At 39.8% G+C, this 23,232-nt stretch overlaps 1 non-coding gene across 1 annotated transcript; it reads left to right on the plus strand.

Moving 5' to 3' along the window:
- Positions 1-6,119: 6,119 nt before the first annotated feature.
- On the plus strand, positions 6,120-6,227 carry LOC123615130 (U6 spliceosomal RNA). Its single transcript, XR_006722694.2, has one exon. It is a non-coding gene; the product is annotated as a U6 spliceosomal RNA (small nuclear RNA).
- The last annotated feature ends 17,005 nt before the right edge of the window (positions 6,228-23,232 follow it).

The raw sequence follows: 23,232 nt of genomic DNA on the forward strand, positions 1-23,232 counted from the left end.
ATGAACCTTTCTATACCATGTAGAAGAGAGACACGTGTATATATACGTGTGTAAAGACTATGGTTCCTAAGCACCCAACTAAAGCTGCCAGAGTAGCTTCTCTTCCAGTTTCCATTCTGGAAAACGCCAGTCAGCTTTGGCAGATAGAAATATTTCATCATTGAAACCTCTAGCCTAGGCAAACAACCGAATAAGATTACCAATTTTAAAGTCTTAGACACTGACCAACGAATAAAAGAAATCAAACAGCCAAAAACTGTGTGTTCTGTGAGGTCCAGATTAAGAAGAATTGATGAAATTCACCAAAGCAGGCCTTGCTGTTTTAAGTATGTACTATACATTTTCTTAATAAAACAAGACTGTCCACATGATTCATCTCTACTGGCTTTTGAGCAGATTTTCAGGATAAAGATTAGGTTTCCAGAACTGACTACAAATATGTTCATTCTTTGGCAACCCAGGAAAGGAAACCTAATGATGCAAAAATAGTCATAGAGCAGCCAGGAAAGAAAGAGACCAGAAGAGCTGACTAGACGGCAAAAGCTACACTCAAAGAGCTTGAAGTCAGTATTAAACACCTCCTCAAACTATGCTTGATGATTTCGAGGGGTGTGGGCAATAGAGGAGTGTCTGACATTGAGGCTCACTTGTTTTTCAGATGTACTGTGATGTCTCCTTGACCTCATCAATAAAACTACACATTATCTGCACATTATCTGTCTTTTCTGGTCAATTACTAGGTTATTTTAAACTGATCAAATTTTGTCCAGAAATTGGCATTCTTTTCCTATGATTTCCATATTTCCCATACGCTCAGAGTTTCTTGAAATTCCTAGCAAGAATTCTAGATATCACAGTGTTAATTTTACTTCTTGTTAAAAATCTTATGCTCTCACCATTCATTCTAAACCCCCTGAGCTTACCTTTTTTTTAAGTTTTATTGAGTTTTCAGTTTTAATCGACAAATAAAAGTATAAGATATTGTAAAGGTAACAATATTTACCTTTCTTGATTTCTCAATAGAAACATTTTAACTTATTTTTTGATTCTTCTTTTGTTTCTTCCTAAATCTCTATCTTATCAACTTACATGTTAGCTTTTGATTGGTTAATTTTAGTCATAATCTATTATTAGCTTCCTGCTGTGACGCATGATGATTTCATCAATTTTCACAATTATACTGCTAAATTCTAATTTTCTTTTAGTTGCCTCTGTTGTTTATTTTTTGTTTCCATCAACTATAAACAGTATTCTTGACTCTGCTTCACTACTAGTCTTCTCCATATTTGACCATGTGTACTTAAACATTTATATTGTCAAATTTAATAACGTTTTATTTTTGTTCTGTGTCAAGAAACATTTCTTTATATGTAGTTTGTTATGGATGAGCTAACACCTATTGATTTTCTATGTGTTAAGCACTGTTACAAGTGCTTCATGTAAATTTACTCATTTAAGCTTCACTAGACTATAAAATAGATAACTATTATTATCTCTACCTCACAAAAAGGAACTTGAGAAATATAGAAATCAAGTAAATTTCTAGATTCATATAGCCAGTTAGAATTTTAGAAATGGTGCTTCTAACAATGGTACAATGCTATCTCTTAATGTTGTCTATTAAAGTGGAAAGTCATTAACCACAATTTACATTCTAATAAGAATGCAAATAGAATCCATGGCAATGCTAAGTGGTTTGCTATGATTATACTTAGTTTCTTAACTAGTTTGTTTCCTTGGAATTCCTAAGTGCTTTTTTTCCCTTACTTTGCTTGCCTTTCTGTCTCCTGTGTTGTTTTAATATCTCAAGAGCGGTATTAGATCTCTTTTTCCCTTTGATACCTTTTCTCAAACCTTCCATTATCCTGCTCCAAGTTGTTCTGATTTCTCCCTAGGATGGATCACCACACAGTTCTCTCCTGGCCTGGATCATCTGTTGGCCTCATCTCACACTTTCCTCTTTCTTGGTTTACTGTCTCATTTTGCTATAGCATATCCTCAAGTAACGTCCTAAGAAATAGTGGCAGAAACTATCTTTCAGGATACCACATTTTTGAAGGTTTCTTAAATGTGTTCTTTGGACAGTTGGTTTGACTGCTTTTAGGATTCTAAGTTGAAAATAATTTCTACTCAGAGCTTTGAAGGCATTGCTCCATTACCTTCTAGCATTCACAGTGGTTGACTGGATAACCAATGCCAAGCTCACCCTTGTAATTTTGTTGGTGTGCTATTTCTCCTCCTTGGAAACTACTAGGATAATCTTTCTCCATGGTATTCTAAAATTCTATGGCAATTACAGTAGGCTCTAATACTTGAGGCACTAGGGCATCCTTGGACTTGTTTAGCCTGGAGACTTTTGTTTTCCATTCTAGAAAATCTGTTTCTGTTTCCTCCTTTCTATCTTCTTCTGTTATTTTTCTAAAGTTCCTATGAGCAGGATGTGGCACTTTTGAATAATTATATATGTGAATATATATCTTAAATATTTTCTCTCATATTTTCTGTCTTTTTAGCTTTTTAATTTTTATTCTAGAAGGTTTACTCAACAACCTCTTCTAACCCTTCCACTTTTTTCTTTTCTATTTTTCTAGTTTCAGAACACATATTTTAAGTATCTAGAGCAATTTTGTTCTCCAATTTTTCTTTCTTAATTGCATCCTGTTTTTGTTTTATGGATGCAGTATCTTCTCTGATTTCTCTAATATTAATTAGAAGGGTTTTTTTTCCTGAATTCTGAATTAGCCCTATCTCCTCTAAGATCATGTTTTTCTAATTGTTCATTTTGATCTTTGTCTTTTTTGTTGCAGGGTTTTCCATGTTCCGTGTGCTTGTTTTTCATTTATACTTAAGCACAAGGCCACAAAAGAGTCAATCTGTGAGCTCTCTGGGGGGTGAGTGGGGCTTGTCAACTGGCCAGCTGCACTTTAGGGTGAGTGTTCAGGAGCCAGCTCTCACACCAGGGGATTCGAAAATGATGGAACAGCAGCATTTGCTCCAGTGCCCTTCCTGGCTGTCTTGGTTGTTTTTAGACTATTCATTCAAAACCATGAGAAAAGATCTTCTCCTTTTTACATTTGTTTGTTAAAGGGGTGCACTCCTGGCTTCCAGGAGCACTATGTGCAGGGGAAGGGAAGGCAGTGGCAGGGTAGTCTCTATTTAATACCTCAGTTAACCCCCTATTCTGTGCCCCTTGCTTCACTCCTACTCTCCACGGTCCCTGCAACTCTTAGAGCCACATCTCCCCAGTGCTGTGCGGAGCTGATGCATTTCCGTCTTCCCGCAGCTCTCCCCTCCCCTCTCAGGCTTTGGCTTCATCTTGTCCATGTCAGCAAAACCCAGTCATCCTTGTACTTCCAGGAACTGTTGAGCTCTTCATTCTGATCATGGCTCCCATCCCATTCTCTTCACTGTTGGGAGTTTATATTTTTAATGTTCAGACCCTTCACTAACAGAACATGCTAAATGTTGTGGTTTGGCTATTAGACATTTTTGGTCAACCCTTTTTTCTTACAATGTACCTCTCTTTAGCTTTCCAGGACTGCAGATATTCCTTTCCAGTTTTGCTCATTCTTCTATCACAGTTTAATTAGATCAGACATTCTGGGGTGAAGCTTAGTTACGCGTGTCTTTTTGGACGCTCTGTGAGTGATTATCACATGCAGCTGGGGCTGGAATGACTGCTCTTGCTGTAAGCACATTAAGTAAGAGGAGGCACGTTGTAGTCCATCTCAGAGTTGCTATCTGTCTCTCGGTGACCTATTTCAGACTCCCTGCTTTGGTAGACATTTTTGAAAGACTTACTTGATAATATACTAAGTCATTAAGTAAAGTTTAGAGAGTGCCGTATCAAACAACTGAAGTGTTATCGTCAAGGTCTGTTAGTTGTCACATACAAGTAACTGTGTGTGTAACAGTTGTAGGATCAGGATGTTCCTGAGGCCGGCTTTTCCATGGTCTGATAGGACAGAAAAGCCTCCTGTGACGCACATTTACAAGAATGCAGATCGCCGGGCGCTCATGCAATGAAGTAAGGTGATGTCACTTCTAAACTTCCCATAAGGAAAAGTATGTATTTATGTGTTAAGCAGGTATCAGTTCAGTTAATTCTGCCGGTAAATTATCATTATGATAAGTGCCCCCCAAATACTATTGGAAATGTGGATTTTTAATGTGTAAGTTTATAAAACTTCTTCTTAAAGCATGAGTGTATTCTCTTGGCTAAAAACCTCTGCCTGTGCCCCACTGTACATTAAAGCTGCCATTCCCTGCAGGATAAATTTTCCCATTATGAAAGAATTTTGAAATTCTAGTATGCATCACCTGATGAGTTTATTAAAAATGCCAAATTCTGGGCCTCATGCTCAGAAAATCTGATTCAGTGGATGTGGATGAAGGCCTGGGAATCTGCATTGAATAAATTGTGGAGGTTATTCAAATGCAGGAGGTACTTGGACCTTCCTTCGAGAATCTCACTCTAAGGCATAGAGGAGAAAGCAGCAGATTAATTAACAAGCCAGTGTCTTCTGATAAATACTTTAAGAGGAAACAGAGCAGAGAAAATCAGTACGTAAAGGTCTCCAAAGTACCTGAGTCCCACTAGAGTTAAATAGATGGTAATTCTTCACATTATACATGTAAATGAACCAAAAAGATACGGAAGATGTTATCAGGTTAATTTCATTTCTTTAAGAAAAAGTCATTTATTCAGGTAAAGAACTTCTAATTATCACAATGCTAAACTTTGAAATGACAATATTTTCATTCGCTTTGTGAAATACTAATTCAGTAGAATCATGTTTCTTCTGCATACTGGTTTGACATGTCTCTCCCAAACACAAAAGATCCCCATCCTCAACCTGCCCTTTTCAAATAAATAGCAGTTTTCATAGTTGTCTTTTCCCAAGAATATCTTATTCTCTGAACTTCTGTCTGTTTGTTCGCTGTGTCAGGACAAACTGCAGACTCAAAGACAAATGTGAACAGGTAAACATGTTGAAACTGGAAGACTTGATTTGCTGTCAACTATTTCACTCGGAGGAAAGATCACCAAGGGGAGCTGTATGGTTGAATATAAGGATTCAAATAGTCAGTATTAACATTCAGGCTACGTTATTCATTTTTGAAGAATGTGAGCTATTTTTCACTGTGTTATTGTAAATGTAGGCAAGTAGAAACCTGCAAATTCAAACTGTGAGGGAAGTAAAGGTGACAGAAGTCTTTGTTAGATACTTAAGAAGGTTGGCCCATCTTCCTATAATGTATATCCGCCAGACAAGCAGTTATGATTGCTTTACGGATACTAAATTCTGCAGGGAGGTTACTCATTCTGATTGAAAAGCCTAGTGCAATTGCACCCAAAATAACCATGGCCAGATGCCATGTGAAATTTCCCCTAAACATGACTGTCTTGCCCACTTCCACAATTACAGACAAGGGTTGCTTCAAATCTATTCACCACTCACTCTATCCCTCTACTGGTTAAACCAAAAGCCCTTGGCTTCCTTTCCCCTAAATTGTCCCTGCTAGCCTGCTTTTCTCACCTGGCTGTGAATTTGTGGCCAATATTTAATGCCTGACCTATGGGCTGATTTAGCAAAGCTCAGATCTGCTCACTTTGCAGTTTTAAAGATACTTTGATCCCACCTTCTTTTTGTACATAGAAATGTCCTCAATCACTAGGCTAGCCACACAGGAGGGAGGAGGAAATAGAGGAGGTAAAGGGAAAAGGAAGGGGTCCCTGGAAGATGTCTGCTGTGAGCCAGCACTGGTTCTGCCCGTGAACCCTTCACCCTCCTCCTTCAATGGAGCTTGGACACAGGCACAGGTCTTTTCATTCCATTATTTATCTTGTGATTCAGATTTCATTTTTTAAAAAATAGGATCAGTTCACCTATAATATAATAATAGTAATATAATAATATATAATACAGTGTGACCAAAAATAAAACTAAAATCAAGTGAAGAAAACTTGGCTAGTTCACTTATATTTTATGGGGTGATGAGAATATAGTAAGCCTTAAGCCAAGTGAATATCAGTGAATCAACCATCTTCATCCATTATACATGCGTGTGCTGATGGCCCATTCTACCTGGCACTGAGTTGAACTAAAGGTCCTACTGGGCTCTCTTTGGCAGCACATATTACTAAAATTGGAATGATGCAAAGAAGATTAGCATGGCCACTGTGCAAGGATAATATGCAAATTTTTGAAGCATTCCATATTTAAAAAAAGAGAGGTCCCACTGATTATTATATTCATCTCACTGAAACTTAGAAAAAATGTCATCTTAATTTATAACCACCATTCGAGTTTATTTTAATTAAAAAAAGCTTTTCACTTCTTGCCTTTTATTATCTGCTATATAATATTTTCTATGTTTTCAGAATCTTCTGTGTTGGTTGAAATGTCATCAGCCCTCAAACTGTGGTTGATGTACACGCTGGGATGGTCCTGCCATCCAGGGGCTTCAGGTCTGGTTGGTGAGCTAGATTAATCAAAAAATGATGATCTAACCTAGTAACCATGTTTGTGATCCTGAGTTGAATTTTTTACCTCATAAGTAATGACAACAACAATTTCCTCATTTTTTCGTGGATACTAATGGCCAGCATTAGAGAGATGCAATGTAAGTACAGTAACATAAAATACACATCATCTAAATATTTCCATTCGATTTTGGTTTTTTTCTTTTAATTATAACAGAACATGATTTTACCTTTTCTTATTTTACAATACTTTAAATTACAGTACAGCTAATGAATGAAAAAATCGTAGGGCTCTTGTTGGCCCTATGATTGAGTTTTCTGCATCCAGGAGTAGAAACAGGCTGCCCCACACAGACAGCTAAAAGCACCACAGCAGGGAAGGCTGAGAAGAGGAACTGATGAGGCAATTAGGCCTTGGAGAGTGAACCAAGTAGTGTCAAATAAATGATTTAATTCTAGCCTTTTTCATTAATATTAAAAAACTTGAGGATGGGGGAGTTGGGGCTGTCTCCTTCTAGTATCCATAAATCATGTGTGTAGCATTAAAAATTTCTGTTGCCTATTTAGGCTTTAAAAAGGTAGCTCAGGAATTAGATTAGCAATAAAACATTTGAAACTAATACTTAGGATTTTGACTCCTAATAGAATGTTTTTACACTACCATCTACAATAGCCTGATCTTCAGCAAGAGATAGTTTGTTGAAAGGAAATTTCTTATAGGACATAAAGGCAAATAATGATCTATTCTGGGATGCCCAATGGAATCCTTTAGCTTCAGTCTTCGAGATGCAAGAGTGAGCAGCTGTCACAAAGAGTAAGTTCTAAGCAGAAACAAGGGCATGAACACAGGGACGAGGCGGAGGTGAAGGAATAAGGATTGTCTCTCTCTTCTCCCCTGTCCTGCCCCAGGCCAAAATGTTCCCACGACTCATTTCAGAATCAGTTATGAAGTCAGAGGCAGGACTTGTAAAATGGCTGGATATTCACGGAAGTGCTGCCCTTCATAACCATCCAGAGCGACTGCAACCCTTGATCTCTGGATTCACAGGGTTTAGAAACAGTTGTACATGAAGAGAGACGCTAAGCTGATCAATTATTTTTCTAAGTCATTTTCTAACTGTTATATGATAAGCCTCATGACAAAACCTGGCACAATTAAAACACAACTTTACAAATTGCTTTCAGATATTATTATAAGAACATCAATAAATAGTTGATAAAACTAATAATGTAATAGGGAGATCAGAAATTGAGTTATTATAATTAATAATAGAAATTACAGAAAACACGCCATTCAGTGAAAGTAAGTGCTATTTAACACAGTCTTCTTTTCTGGAAATGATGGATGACAGTATCAGAACTTCGAGAAGCAGAGGTAATTCTGTGAAAAACCATCAATGAGACGGGTAAATGAGGCTATCAATCATTTATTTCTAGGTATTCCCATTAACATTTACAATCTGATCAAACTTTTGGCTCTCCAGCTGGTCCCCGTAAATTATATTTGCAACACCCCAAATTTGTATAGTGTTCAGTCTCAATTAAAAATAGTTTGAAATCAAATTGGCAAGGGTGTGGTGGGTGAAGATTGAAATGCAAAGCAGTGTGGGCCAGAGGGTAAAGTTAAATTTGAACCAGGGCCACAGCAACTTGTTATAAATATGCTTCAAATGTAAAGTCTTTGCCTTTGCCAAATGATGTGGGAAACTGAGGAAATTCTATGGGGATAATGAAAACAAAGAGATATCCCAAATTGCCTTTTATTTGAGGGATTCAGAAAATGCATGTAAAGATTTTTGGTTTTGTTTTGGCTTGAATTATCTAAACATAATTTATCAATTTCTCTACTTTACATACTCTGTTTCCATGAAGTCTTTAAAGTAAGAGATAAAAGAACACTACTTAGAGGCATGTTTGTTGAACAACAGCTAGAATGAGTTAACAAGTCTTGTCTCTCCACACACACAAAGCCCACCATATTTCCTTCCTTCTTTTCAGTTCTTTCTTGAGAATATCTGAAATGTTAATTGCCAATTATTCTATTTTAAAGTAATCAAATACTATTTAAACGTAACTACACGTTTTACATAAAAGTTTCCCTTGTTCAATTATTATTTTTTTAATTCATAGCTTTTTCTTATACTCTTTTTTAAATTTTGCTCTAACCTATCCTCTAGGAGTTCTTTCTGAGAAAGTCTGTGGGTGGTAAACTTCATAAATCCTTACAGGTCTTAATATTAGTTTGTATTCTTAGTTCAAAATTGTTTTCCAACAGAAATTTCGAAGAAATCATTTCACTATTTTCTTGCACTCAGTTTTGCTGATGGAAAGTCAATAGAATATATTGATCTAGTACCAAGTAGGTAGATTCTGGAGCTTAAAGAGTGAAAGCAGTAAAAGAGTTCAGGGTTTTCACAGTGAGAGATTTATCTGAGCCGGGAGAGAAGAGTGGAAGAAAGGGGATGACAAGAGCTTGAAAGTGGACAGTCAGTGGACATCTTGACAAGGTCAAAACATAGTTGACATGGGCCTACAGTGTAGGTTTGATGGTCAGTTTTGTGTGTCAATTTGACTGGCCCATGGTGCCATACATTTGGCCAAACATTATTCTAGATGTTTCTATGAAAATGTTTTTGGATGAGATTAACATTTAAATCAGTGTAAAGCAGATTGCCTTCAGTAATGTGGGTGGGCCACATCCAAGCAGTTGAAAGCCTTTGGACTTGAATTACAATATCAGCTCTGTATATTCATTATGTCATTTAAACTTCATAGTAATTATGAGATAAGTACACTAGTTAGCTTTATTTTAGAGATGAAGAAACTGAAACTTACAAAGGTGAAACAAATTATCTAAGCCCATACCACAACTAAGAGGTGACGTGGTGCTGCCAACCAGATATGCTTTATCACTTCACTTAGGTCTTTGTATTTTTAACTTGGACACTGATGTAGAATAATCTAGAACCACTACCTTATTCTTCTTTCCTGCCCCTCTACGGGATCTTGTCATGTGTTACTCTGTTCCTCAGTCTTCTTCCTGGACTCTAGTGACCCTGTGTCTCTAACTAGATGTTCATTCCTGGGCAATTCACAGACTTCACCGTCTCCCTCTACAAGGCAAGGGAGTTGGCCCAAGTGGCCTCCATGCCCCTTCCTGCCCCTCATCTTGTGAGCCTGTGCATCAGCCTAACATTTACATCAGGAGTTTCACTTGTTTTCCATCACTAGGTAACAAATCGCCACAAATTTGAAGGCTTAATACAACATGACATTATCATCCAGGTTTCTGTGGGTCAGGAGTTCGGGCATAATGGGACCAGATTCCCTTTTCAGGGCCTTACAAGGCTGAAATCAAGAGTCACTTGGGACTGTGAACTCATCTGAGGCTCAGGGTCCTCTCCCAACCTCACTCAGTTATTGGCAGAGTTCCCTGAGGTTGTAGGCCCTGTTTCCTTGCTGGCTAAGGTTGGGAATTGCTCTCGGCTTTCAGAGACCACCTGCACTTGGCCTGACACGTGGCCTCTCCACAGCCACAGTTTGTGTTTTCAAGGCCAACAGGAAAGTCTCTGATTTGAACTAAGATCCAAAGGAAGACTGTTATGTTCATACAATGGGATTCAATATAGCAGCTAAAAATAAACGAGAAAGAACAACATGTATCAGAATGGATGGCCCTCTAGACCATGCTGTTTGCGGGAAAATCTCCTCTCCTTGAGCGTGGGTGTGTGAGAAAGGACTTTTCTGATCTGACAAATTCCCCCCAACACCTCCTTGCCCTGTAAATATATAGTGAGTTAGATAGATGGATAGATAGATAGATACATAGATAAATGAGGTCCCTTAATGAGGCACTGTCATAGCACTTGGTATTCTTCTCTGTCATCTTTTTTACTGTTTGCAATTATTTTGGTTATTTGGTTAATTTCTCTCCTCCCCACCAGTTTATAAGCCCCATGAAGAAAGCAGTCATGTTTATTTTGCTCACCACTGTGTCCTCAGTTCCTAGCACAAAGGAGATCGAGTCATATTTGTTGAATGAAGACTGTTCTGGGGCAAACATTTCTAACAGCATGGTTTTAATAGATTTATATGGCTGTGTGCATGGGTGAAACGTGGAGGGGAATTTCAAAGTCAAAACCCCTGTCAGTAAGAGCAGGAAACTGGAGATTGGTGCACACAGGGCAACAGACTTTGGAGCTGCAATAATCCTGGGTCCCAGCAGTTGACGGACAGCCATTGCTTCTCTTTTCTCTGTCAATAAAGGATTAAGTGTGTGTGTTTATGGGGCCCAAGGTTATTTTCTTTTGAGAGAGTTAATTGATGGAAGGTTAAATAAAGTCACAAGTTTTTACTTAAAGAAAATAGGTGAAAATGAGGAATTACTTTAATTATGAGCAATGTGTCAAAAGAAATGTTTCCCAAATTGATCTTTTCTGGGAGTGAAACAAGTCTTCCTATAATTCATTTTAACTCCTCTTAAAAAAGGAGAGGGCTACATTCTACCCAGTCCTTCTCTTACACACACACACACACACACACACACACACAAACACACAGTATTCAGCCGGCTCCTGCTTAGATTACGACAAACAACATGAATTAATTACAGGCATTAAAGCTTTTCTTTCCAAGGTGTTTGCTTTCCCAAGATTAGTTTTCCCGTGTTAGCTGCAGGAGGCACCCCTTTCTGGTTAAAGAAGCAGCTTATTCTGGAAAGTGACTTTACAAGCCTTAGTACTGCTCCCTCTCCTTTAAAACAGCCCAAATCCCAAAGCTCAAGGGTCAGAAATATTACACATCTAATTGTGTCTTTTAAAGGCAGTTCGACTGAAATACCCCTGGAGAAAGAGAGCAGAACAATCTTGGAATGGCTTGACTGTTAACATTTGTTCTTAATCTACCAGAATTCTCCTACTCATGTTCACAGAGTTTCTGAGTATTCTCTGAAGCATTTTCAGAGTTGGAAATCAGTCCAATCCTGTAGCAGAGGAGGATTTAAAAGGATGGAGGAGGTGTCCTGTTGGTTTCTTTTTTCCCTTCAATGTCGATGAGTAAGAAAACCCCAAAACTCTCTTTTTTAGAGGTTGGTGTTTGGGGTTTTTTTTTTCCTTCTTGGTCTCCCTAAGGGAAATGTGTTAGGAGGGGGAGGCACTATAGAGAACTAGGAAGGAGAAGGGGATGTATGGAAAGAGGAGGATCTAAGATTGAGGATGGTAAGTATAGAGTGAAATTGTCAGGATTTAAGTAGCTTCCTCTAACTAACCTACCATGAGCTCTGTGTGGTGGTGTACAACGGTCCTGCAATCTGAAACCCCAGGAAAGGCAAGGAGAAACAGTGGGTGGGGAAATTTGAGGTTTCCTATACAATCAATTCTGGCCAAGAGCCAGAATCTTTCAGGGTTTTGCAGTCATTTTCAGATTGGCCATGTTTCTTTTTTGTTTTGTTTTAACTTTACACACTCATGCAGATTTTCTGGAAGTTCAAGAAGAGAGTTCACAATGTGTTGGCCCTGCCTAGTAGGATTTGTGATAAACAGTAACCTTCTGCAGACTTTAATAACAATTGGACAAAGCACACTCGAAAGAATCCAGGATAACTTCATAAGGTATTAAGGAGTTGTCAGTATAAAAGTCCATGAAATGTTAGGTCTGTGAGCAATGGCAGAGCAGAGGAGCAGAAAAATAGTTACTGAAGATAAGTGGCTAAATCTAATGCTGGATGTAAGGCAGGCAGCAGGGGATAAAATGTCAAAAGAAGCAGGTCATAGATCTGTATCCCTGGCTCAGCAGAGGAGGTCAACCAGATGTATAAAAGCAACCAACTAAGGATCTGAAAAGAGAATAGTGGGTCCTTTCCTTCTCCCCCATGCAAAGAAATGGACATAGTTTTAGCAGTAAGTGAGGAATAGATATTTCCAACTCTCCACATACCACCCAGAGTACTAACACTGATGATTTGCTCAGGGTCAAATGAGTATCTTTAGAGGCTCTCAGCATTGAAAATATTATGAGATCCTCCCCGCTGGCAATTTAGAATAATTCCTAAAGAGTGAAACATAACTTGCAGGAATACTAAAATTAGGACAGCTTCCTTCTAGATGTTGTGATTGCAGAATCCTGGATGAGTGAATTGGAGCTCAACTTCTCTTATTGGTGTGGGGTGGGTGGCTCAGCTTTGTCGTTGGTTTCTACCCCCTGGACTCCTTCCAGATCCAAACAGGGGCTGAGAAAGGCAGACACAGAGGGACCTGGGCACCGGATCACTGTGGAAAGCCCTTCGGAATCATCTTCCCTCTGAAGTGGCCACTGATCCCAGTCCTCAGTGCTCCTAGGTGGCAGGGAGATGTGAAGCAGCCCTCCTCCCTGCGTGGACTGGGCTGCTGCCTCTGAGACAGGGTGGCTGGAGGTGGAGCCCTGACGGTGCCACGGTGGTCACTTAGCAGCTTCACTTCCAGGCTGAGCAGCAAGACCACTGAAGGGAAAATGTCTGTGCTTGAAGTAATCATAGGCTTTCTCCTCTAATACCAGCCTGCCCTGCCAAAGTGTCAGCAGCACAAAGGGCCCCAGTATTCTCCCTCCATCACCGCGTAAGCGGCGCATCCCCCTGCTGCTTGGCCCCCAGCTCCCTGTCTGGACAGCAACACAGCTGGGCTCTCATCTAATGAGGGGTGGATTCAGGCTGATTACTTTTGTTTGGCCTTCCCTGATGACAACAGAGTGGGAGGTATTTGACATTTGTCTTGTGTTCGAAGCCCCAGTGAGGGATGACTCAAGAACATTTCCTTCTCAGAGCAAAGGCTGCTGGTGAAAAATCATATAAAAATTTTTTTTCTAAAAAAAGGAACATTAAGAAAATGCTCAGAACTTTGTACAAAAAACATGTATTACTGGCATTAGCAGGAGAATAAAACAGGATTAATTTTAAGGGGTCACAAAGAGAAAATTATCTGAATATGGTCAGTAATTGTCTTAGAGATAAATTGCTCTCTTTTCCTCTCTCCTTGGCAATCTCGACCCCCAGGGCCCCAACTTTCACCTACAGGTTGATGGTTCCCCAAATCTATATTCTTAGCCCAGTCTTTCATATGGACCCCAAACTCATATATATCCAACTGGCTACTTGTCATCTCAATAAATAAATATATCACAGCTTCCTCAAACTTAATGCCTGAGACACTGAAATTCTTTCTTCTTTCATGACTTTCCCCAAATCTCACCCCCTTCTAGATTCTTTCCTCCTTTATCATGCAGTCAATCAACAATCCAAGTGTTCCTTTGTCATTTCCCTTTATCTTATCATTTCCTATATCCTATCAATTTTCTCCTGGTAAAAATGATATTTTCCAGTATAATAACACTAATACTTATTAAGCACTTATGTTGTGCCGGGTGCTATTCTAACTGCTTTATATATATTACTTCATCTGTCCCTCACAACAACTCTAAGAAGCAAGTGCCATGAGAATCCCCACTTTACAGCCGAGGAAACTGAGGTACAAAGGTGTTCTATAACTTGCCATATAACATCATACAGCCGGTAACTACAGGAGTAGGGTCTCAAACCCAAGCCGATAACTGCAGAGCCTATGCTTTCCATCCTAGTCCTATACTGCCTTCTAAAATTATTTTATACAGATTTATTTATGAATACACACTGCCTTCCACCCTCAGCTCTTAGATAAAGCTCTGACCACAATGTATCTGAATGATCCTTCTTCAAGAAATAAGTTCCTAAAGCACAAATGTGTTCTTGTCACACTCCCGCTTAATTTCAGTGGAGTCTTAGGAATAATTCTCAATCATTTTCCCAACTGGTAATGTTCACATATGTGTTGCTGAACTGGAGGCAACGTGCACAGGTTTTGCATTGTTGTTTAGCCAGGGGTAACACTGTGATGGCGGCATTACCACTCAGAACACTGAACTGATGTGACTGTGAGGCATGGAGCAGGGGTGCAGGTTGCTAAGTAGCCTAGAGAAATGTCAGATCGGACCAAGGAAAGCTCATGTCTGTGGAACATGAGGGACCTTTTCCTTCTTCATATAATTGAGGCAGGATACAGTTTGACTCAAACTGTTATCAAAAAAGATCTGCCATAAATAGGATGCAAGTTCACATCTCTCCTGTCCACCAGAAATCCAGTATGCAAATGTGTAAGAAACTCACATGTATTAGGAAAACAAGTCTAGAGGATGAAGTTCAAAGTCCTTCTTGTGTCGACAATGCCATTTGTCTAATCTCTGGTCTTATGAATTGTTACCCCCTTCTCCCTTCACCCCAAACTCCAGGTATAAGGACCTTATATGTTCGGAGCACACATGGCTCCCTCATGCCTCCCCATCTAAAGATTCTATTTCCTCTGCCTGGATGGTCCTTTCTCACCCTGTCCTTCTGGAACGTCTGTCTTTGTTTTTAGGGCCCCACTCAAAGATCATCTCCTGGGCCTCCCCTACGCTCTGCACCGCATAGATGAGCTGCTATTCACCCCTACAGTACGTTCATACACTCACCTAAACTACATCCTGTCCCAGTGTGTATCACCGAACACTGAAATCAGTGACTTCATTCTTCTGTCTTCCTCAGTAGACTGTGGGCTCCTTAAAAGTAGGGGCTTTGCTCTGGTCATCGTTATATACCAATTCCGAGCATACCGAATAGCATATCGTAGGTGCCCTGTAAACACTGGAATGAAGGAGAAAGACAGTTTCTAATCTCTTCCATCCATCAGGTCACCAGTGTGCTGTGTTGGCTTAATGACCTGTATAGTGCATTCTCCTTTACTTCATTATTTTTATACTGTGAAGGAGAAAACACCAGAAGCTCTGTTTCAGCTAGTTTCCCCCCCCCCGCCGCCTTTTTTTTTTTCAAATAACACGAAAATACTTATGATAAAAAGTGCCAGGAAAGGGCCAGAGAGACGTTAGTGGAATCTCAGGATGAAGAAAGGAGTTTCCATGTGCCAGCAACTTAATATTTTCCTGCCTCAGCTGTCCTGCCAGGGATTGTAATTCAGGAACCGATCTCAAGCTGAGCAAAGGAAAAAATGAGATGCTTAATGAAAATGTCCAAGTGTTATCACCAGCTATTCTGTGAGAGGAGCAATGTCAGAAGCCATCCACACGTAAAATGGACTTCTGTCGAATTCCAGCCACCTGCAGCCTCATGAGGACTCACAGTACTTACATCTCCCAAGGGAGCCTTTTCAGTTTTGTGCTCTTCTTTCTTTCTTTTTTTCTTCAATTTTATTTTTTATTGAAGTATAGTTGATTTACAATGTTAGTTTCAGGTGTACAGCAAAGCAATTCAGCTATACATTTACATGCCTATATATATTTTTCAGGTTCTTTTTCACTATAGCTTATTACAAAAACTGAATATAGTTCCCTGTGCTATACAGTAGGTAGTTCCTTGTAGTTTTGTGCTTTTTCTGATGCTAAGAAAGCAGACACTTGTGATTTACTGCAGGGCAGTTAATAGAGCTGAAGTCAACTATTTCCTAGGAAATCTAAAGTCTGAAATGAGAAATTCAGAAAATAGCAATATTTTCTATGTTAGAAAAATATATATCAGAAAGCTTAAGAAGTAGAAAAAATAGTAATTCTGGTTAATAAAATGTAGGGTAATGAAAGCCTGAAAACCCTTTTGTTTCCAGTATATTTTTGAAATGTCTAAGCTGTATAAGTTTTCTTTTTTACCTTGGGAATCACAGTATAGTGACTTGTGAGAGAGAGTCTAATTCTAAATAAATATTATTGATTTCATTGAATATATTTTTGAAAATTTAGTGTTTGGATGTTTGAGGTTACTGGAGCATATTCTAGAGAAGAAATATACCACAGAAGCAGGTTTAAAGGGCTCCAAGTGAGAAATGCTAGAGTCTGGCTTTATCAGTTAAAAATTCTGTGACCTTGAGCAAGTCATTTAGTCCCCTCAAATCTCAGGTACTTCATCTATAAAATAATTGTAAAAGAGTTTCCTACCATTCCATTCCATATGTTCCCGCCTCAACTCCTAACATGGGAATTCACCAATACTTCTCACCTCATAGGAAATTCTTTGAGGCCAAACACAATGATTTTCTTTCTCTGCATTTTACTTTTCCTTCCCCTGCGAAGAAGAAGTGACTTAATTGTTGGATGCAATTAGGGAGAGTCTTATATCTATCAATCTTGGTTCCTTTTTTGGAAGGGATAATGCGTTAATTTTCTCTGTTTATGTGTGGCTGTTTCTGTTTAAGGTGGAAGACTAGTATCTTTATTTTCAGTTATTTCAGAATCAAGGAGAGGGGATAAATAATTAACTGATAATCTCCAGTGATTCCAGCAATAATACTTGTGATGTTAATTCCAGATCAAGAAGGCAAAATGAGCAACAAACTTCCCATCAATCTCAGGGCTCTACAGGAATTTCAGTGATTCTAAGATACCATACAGTAGAACAAAAGCAATTTTATTAACAGAAAAGATAATGGGGGCATGGACGTAGTCAAATCAGAACAGAGATTCTAACAACTTTTTGAAAGTCAGGAAGGTGTCAGATAAAAGGCAACTAACATATGAAATAGAACAGAGCAAAGTGAAGATCTAAATCCACTGACTGCAGACTCCAGTGGAGGTGGAGGTGGGAGTCAGTCTTATTGGAAGCACCAGGTTGAAAGTGGCCAATAAGGCAAAGTGGGGAGAATAGAAATAGGGCAAACAGAAGATTATCTGGAGTTCTTTGTACCATGTAGCTGCCCAGCATATCTCTCATCTCTCCTTCCTCACATCAGAGCAGAAAGTCAAGCAGTCTAAAGTCTCTTTGATCAATGACTTGATTCTAACAGGGCATAGACGTGTGAAACCTCTTTGTTCTACTATTTAGAGAAACAGCAACCTATTGGCTGATGTCCAAATCACTCACCCTGGAAATGAATCAGGTTAGCTGACAGGCCTTTGCCCACATGCATAAAACTGTCAGTCAAATTTCAATGCAGTGGAGGGTACTTTTTGAAGAAAAAAACCTATTCACACATGAGCAGATGAAACTTATACTAATCACTTAGAATAAAGAGTTTTATTCTTTATTCTTAAAAGTGGTTGAATAACAAAACTAAACAAACAAATAAAAAAAAAGAAAACTAGAAACACAAAAGAAAAAGACTAAAATAATAAAAGAGGAAAATCAACTCTGCAGAAAACAGAAAAGAACTTAATAATAGTTAGCATTACTTGCTTAGTGTTAGGCATTGTTCTAAGGACTTTATATATATTAATTTATGTATTTTTCACAACTACCTTACCATATATATATCATCACTATCCTCATTTTATAGATAAAGAAACTGAGGCACAGAAAATTACAGTGAATTCCCCAAGGGCATACAGCTGGTAATTGGCAGAGCCATGATTCTAACAGGGGACCTTGGCCCTAGAGTTTGCTCTCTTAACCAGTTTGCCAATTCTAAATGATATCCTACCATGATGGAAGAAGACATTATTACATTTATGTAGTAAGAATGGAACACAATGAAAAAGGAACAGTGTAGCTGCAAAAAAGATTTTAGGTATGAAAAGCATAATAGCTAAAATAGAGAAAATATATAAGCATACTTAATTAAAGACAAAGACTGAAATTTAGAAGACTGTAACCAGACATGCCTACAAGCTCATGCTTACATAGATTAGCCAGGAACTGAACATCAAGTAAGTACCTTCCCATGCTGGGATAGTGAGGGCTACAGAAATGTGTGCAAGATCTGGCCTTGAGGAGCTTGCAGACACTCCTGAATCTATATACAGGGAGAAAACAAGCAAACTACTCCAGGAGCCCGCAGCCCTCGGCAGCTTGCTATGGAGGGGATAGCTGAGCACTAGCTCCCCTTCTGTAAAGCTAATAATGATTCCTCAGGAGCACCGAGGGATCCCTCCTCCTCCCCATCTCACAAGCCACGCTCCTTCCCACATAACACAGGCTCACCCTGTGAGGCTTAGTGGAAGGGGAAGTTGCTTCTCAGATAAAAGAGTTACCATTTCAAGTCTCAAGCAGAGGAGCTCTGCTATGTGCATACAGATGTGATACAGCGAAGTTTCTGAGAGGGAGAACGACTCAGAGAGTCTCTGTGAGGAAGGTGACAACTACCTTGTGCCAACTCTGGTTTGCTGGCTTCAAAATCCCGTCCCCACCCCAACCTCCCAACACACAAACAGCTGGTCAGGCATCATAGAGATGCTGCAGGAGAAGGTTGCCCGGGCTGTATCAACTGCCCGGCTCTCCTGGGTACATCCAACTCACTTCCTTCCCATCCATGGGGAAGGATCATCTATGGGAGGTATCAGTATAGGAAGATAATTGCCTGGGTGGTTGAGGTTCTTAAAAGAGACAACAGAATCCATTTTAACCCTTAGTAAGCAAAAAAGGATTTATTAGAGCTAGTTGAGTAGATTTCAGAATTGCCAGAAGATCAGAAGGCACAAAATCTGAGAAGAACATACAGGAATAACCCCCAACTCCTCATCACACCAGTGGAGCAGCTTGGAAAAGGACGTGATTTACCTCAGTATCATAAAAAAGTCTCCTCTTAGACAGGGAGGAAGTTGCTCCCACCCTACTAACCGGAGAACCATGCCAGCCCAACCCAACTTGGAAAGCTGCTGGTGCCATCACCAGCCTTCTCCATTCTGTCCCAACCAGCGAATGCCACTAGCTTGCCTGCGTCTCATGTTCCATATTTGTGGATCCTGGACTCACGTGGGCATCCCTAGTTGGCAGAACAGAGGTTCCAGTTCTTCACCTTACAGAGAAAAGGGGCTAAGACACATAGTACTTTAGGCTTTTTGTTGGGAAGGTGGAATTCACTCTGTAGGGCAACCATTGAAATGTAGAATAGCTCAAATTGATGGAGAAAGAAAGTGGAATAAAGATTACCAGGGGCTGGAGGGAGAGAGTAGTGGGAACACTTGTTTAATAGGTGCAGAGTTTCAGTTTAGGATGATGACAAAGTTTTAGAGATGGATGGTGGTGGTAATGGCTGCACAACAATGTGAATGTACTTACTGCCACTGAAATGATCATTTAAAATGGTTAAAATGTTTAATTTTATGTTACGTATATTTTTCCCACAATGTAGAAAGTCCCCCCAAAAGATGTTTAATGATACAGAGGCAATCATGAGTGCAAGATATTCACTGCAGTGCCAATCTGTTCACTTAATTGGCAAAGTGAATGTATAGACATTTTAGGAAAATTATGAAGTACTTTATTTAAACCATCTGACACAAGTGGAATCTACCCTAATATGGAAAGATGGCCACAGCAGGAAATTCCTTACAAATTTCCTTTGTAAACCCTTGCCATATTTAACAACCCACATTAGTAAAAAATTCTTCCTTATATCTAACCTAAGTCCCTCTTGCTAGATTTTAAAACATTTTCTTGTTTCCTTTTGTGGTGGAGATAGGGGGTAATTGGCCAGCATTTTGCATACTTCATCTTTAGGTTAAAATGATTCCAGTTGTTTTAACCCTTCCTGGAAGGCTGTGTTCTCTATCCCTTGATTGCATTTTCTCAGACCTCTGCTGAATCCCCCTCTCCATCTTCTCTGCAGTTTCATTTTGCCTTTGGGGCCTGACTAGGAACTGAACAGTGCAAAAAAATTAACTCAATCCTTTTTCAACATTATCAACACCAATTTCTAATTTGGAAACAACGCTGTCAGAAGTACTCGAATTCATACTAAGTCATAGTGAGTATGTTACATCCTGAGAACACTGATAATGAAAGAGAAATTATCCTGACGCCTCCAGGATATGGGAACATTATTAAGGGGCAGCAGGAAAGAGCAAACCGTGGGTGCAGAGCAAGGACAATGAGTTGTGCTGGATGGTTCTACTGAAAGAGGGAGCAAAGCTACACTCCTATGTCTTGGATATGTGTGCTCTGGGGGGAAAGCTCTGTGTGTGGTGAGGCAGCTCGGTTTCCTCCCTAGGGTGGTAGCGTCTGTGCACAGCAGCTGGGAGCTGGAGGAGGTGGGATGAATGAACCATTCGAATGGAAAACACCAGTTCTGAAGATGACTCTGTCTTCCAGCTGCCAAGGAGGGGCTCTGTCTCTCTGATGGGGTGAGAGCAGGTGCAGATGTTGGCAGTGTGGAGAAACTCAGATCAGCCAGGGCAAGGCCTCCGTGGAATCAAATACCAGTCACACCTTGTATCTGCTCAGCACATGATGGCCTACAAAGCACTTCCACAGTCTTGATTTAATTTATGGCACACATCGTCCTGTGATGTTAGCAGGCCACACAAGTTATCGCCACTGTCCTGGGAAAGAGAGGCAGGAGCACACTACCAGAAGAGTGAGAACAAGCCCCTTGCCCTTTTGTCTCCTCCTTTGGTACTCTTTGCTCCGCACCACTCTGCCTTTCCTGCCAGAGTCCTCAGGGCAGGCATCAGGGAGTGCTTTGTTGAGATTCTTCTGTAAGGAACAGAGCGCTGCTTAATTGGCTAAAGACTTCCAGTATTTGAACCCAAGCCATGCACAAAGCTTGCTCAGAAACACTAAAAGGAGGTGGTAGTTAATATGATGAAATGGCAGGGAGGAGGAAGTTGGCACACTGAAAGTTACCCTGTAGACACACCAGTTAACTGATTACCCTCAGAAACACAGTTTTCTCTGGTTTAGAATTAGATGAAGGTCCTTTAATCTTTGTTATACTCCTTGGTAAATAACCACTGAACAGAAAGAAGACAAATTCTTTAAATACATGTGCTCTTTAATGATATAAAAATATATTCAAAGAATTATTAATGTTATTTCCTATTCACAATGTCCTAACCAAACATTATCCCACCAGAATAAGCTGTGTACATTGAATTGTTTGTGCGTCAAATAAAAGCTGAATACTGTATTGAAACCAAAGAAAAATTAGGTTTTTTTTCCCAGTAAGAAAGGGCTCCTTCTTCCCACCCCCAGAGTTTCCACCCAGATTAGAGAATAGTCTATTTTATTTTAATGAAGCTTTTGGCAAAATGTTAACCAGCCACAAATGTGGCCTCTAAGCCGAGGCACCAAAGAAATGGATACTGTTCCTTTGAGAAATACGCAGTTTGTCCAACAGATGAGAGGAAACAGAAAACCATAGCTGTGTCAAACCCGTAAATTAGTAAATCCAACTGTCCCAATGCTAGTGTGAAATTTCTCATAAATCAGCTGCTATTGTCACATTGCACAATATCACTTTTTATTTTGACCATATTTTGTTGTGCTTCTCAATATAAATTAATGGCTAGCTTAGTGTGCTCAGTTGTTTACTCACTCAGTACTCTTATGGGAACATGGAAACATTCAGCCCGTACCAGTCAGTCAGGCCACATGAAACCGCCAGTAAAGAACAAGACAGGTACATCTGGTCCCTGCCCCACAAGGCAGTCATATAGGCAGCCAGAGCCAAATCTTCCTGCCCAATTAGAAGGAACAGCAATTAGACATCCTGGACCCAACTGTGGAAGTGTAACTACGCAACAGAATGGAAAACTTACTCTAAATCCCACGAGGCTTTCCGTGGAAAAGGACAGCAAATGTATTTTCTGTCATTTTATTGTGAAATCTGTCATTTTAACCAGAAGTTTGTTCTTAGTCTTAAGGAGATAATTTCTCTTGACGATAGTCCTCATTCCATATAAATTTTCTTAATGTATTCTGATTCCTATAGGCTTAAAATTTCAGCTGTGAGGTGATGGTATTTACAGTGGTTTGTGGACTCATGTTCTCCATCTCATATATGTCTGAAGACTATTCAGGCTTATTTGCTCAGTGCCTCAGTAGTTATAATCTGTCTACACAGTGTATCAAGGTGTTCATGTATCTTAGTTCATCATGCAAATAAGGCCAGGTTGCATGTTCAGTCCCTCTAAAAGCCATGCATTTTGTATAATGCTTGGTCACCCTTGCCCAGGCCAGAAAGGTGACTGGGCAAATGTGGACGGTTCATTCCCAGACCTGCTGCCTCCAGTAAAAACCGAGCTCTCGGGATTTACTACATGTGGCTCTGTTCCATTCCCTTCACCTTGTATCCTCCTCATCTGGCTGTGTAGCTTTTGAAATTAGCCCATTTCGTACAGCCAGTGAACTCACAATAAAAACCCATCGAACACCACGAAATCAGTGTGAATCCCAAGCTTCCACTAAGAGCCATCTTCACTGGCTGCACCACTTCTCTGCCCTGGCCTGGACTGGGCACCCTTTTTTTGAATTTATGCTTGGATGACAGTTTCTCCTCCCCTGTGACCATGATTCTACGCAGCTTTTATTAACTGAGCAGAGCAGAGGAAGCAACTTACACTAGAGCCAAAGTAACAGGTGGCAGAAATTCCCTGAGGATGTTAAAGTGAACGTGCGATCCCCTCTCTGTGAGAGAGAAAGTCAGTAGAGTGACAAGTCTGAGTTCTGCTTCACTACACAAAATATACAATCCCTGAGGGCTTTATCTGAAAGGAATCTAAGGACCAAAGAAATACCGTACATTTCCGCTCTATAAATGAAGAAACTGATAAACAAAGAGGTTAGTGATGTGATTAATGCAGGTCAGTAGTAGAATAATGTATTAGCTTCCTATTGCCATGAGATAAAGATAACCTCATTTTATTAGAGTTCTGGGAGTCAGAAGTCTAAACTGAGTTGGCAGGGTTGTGTTCCTTCTGGAAGCTTTACAGGAGTGTCTTGAGGCTACTGGCTTTCCTTGGCTCATGGCCTCACTTTCCATCTT

This window comes from Camelus bactrianus, chromosome 3 (genome assembly GCF_048773025.1).
Source record: "Camelus bactrianus isolate YW-2024 breed Bactrian camel chromosome 3, ASM4877302v1, whole genome shotgun sequence".
Classification (NCBI taxonomy): domain Eukaryota; kingdom Metazoa; phylum Chordata; class Mammalia; order Artiodactyla; family Camelidae; genus Camelus; species Camelus bactrianus.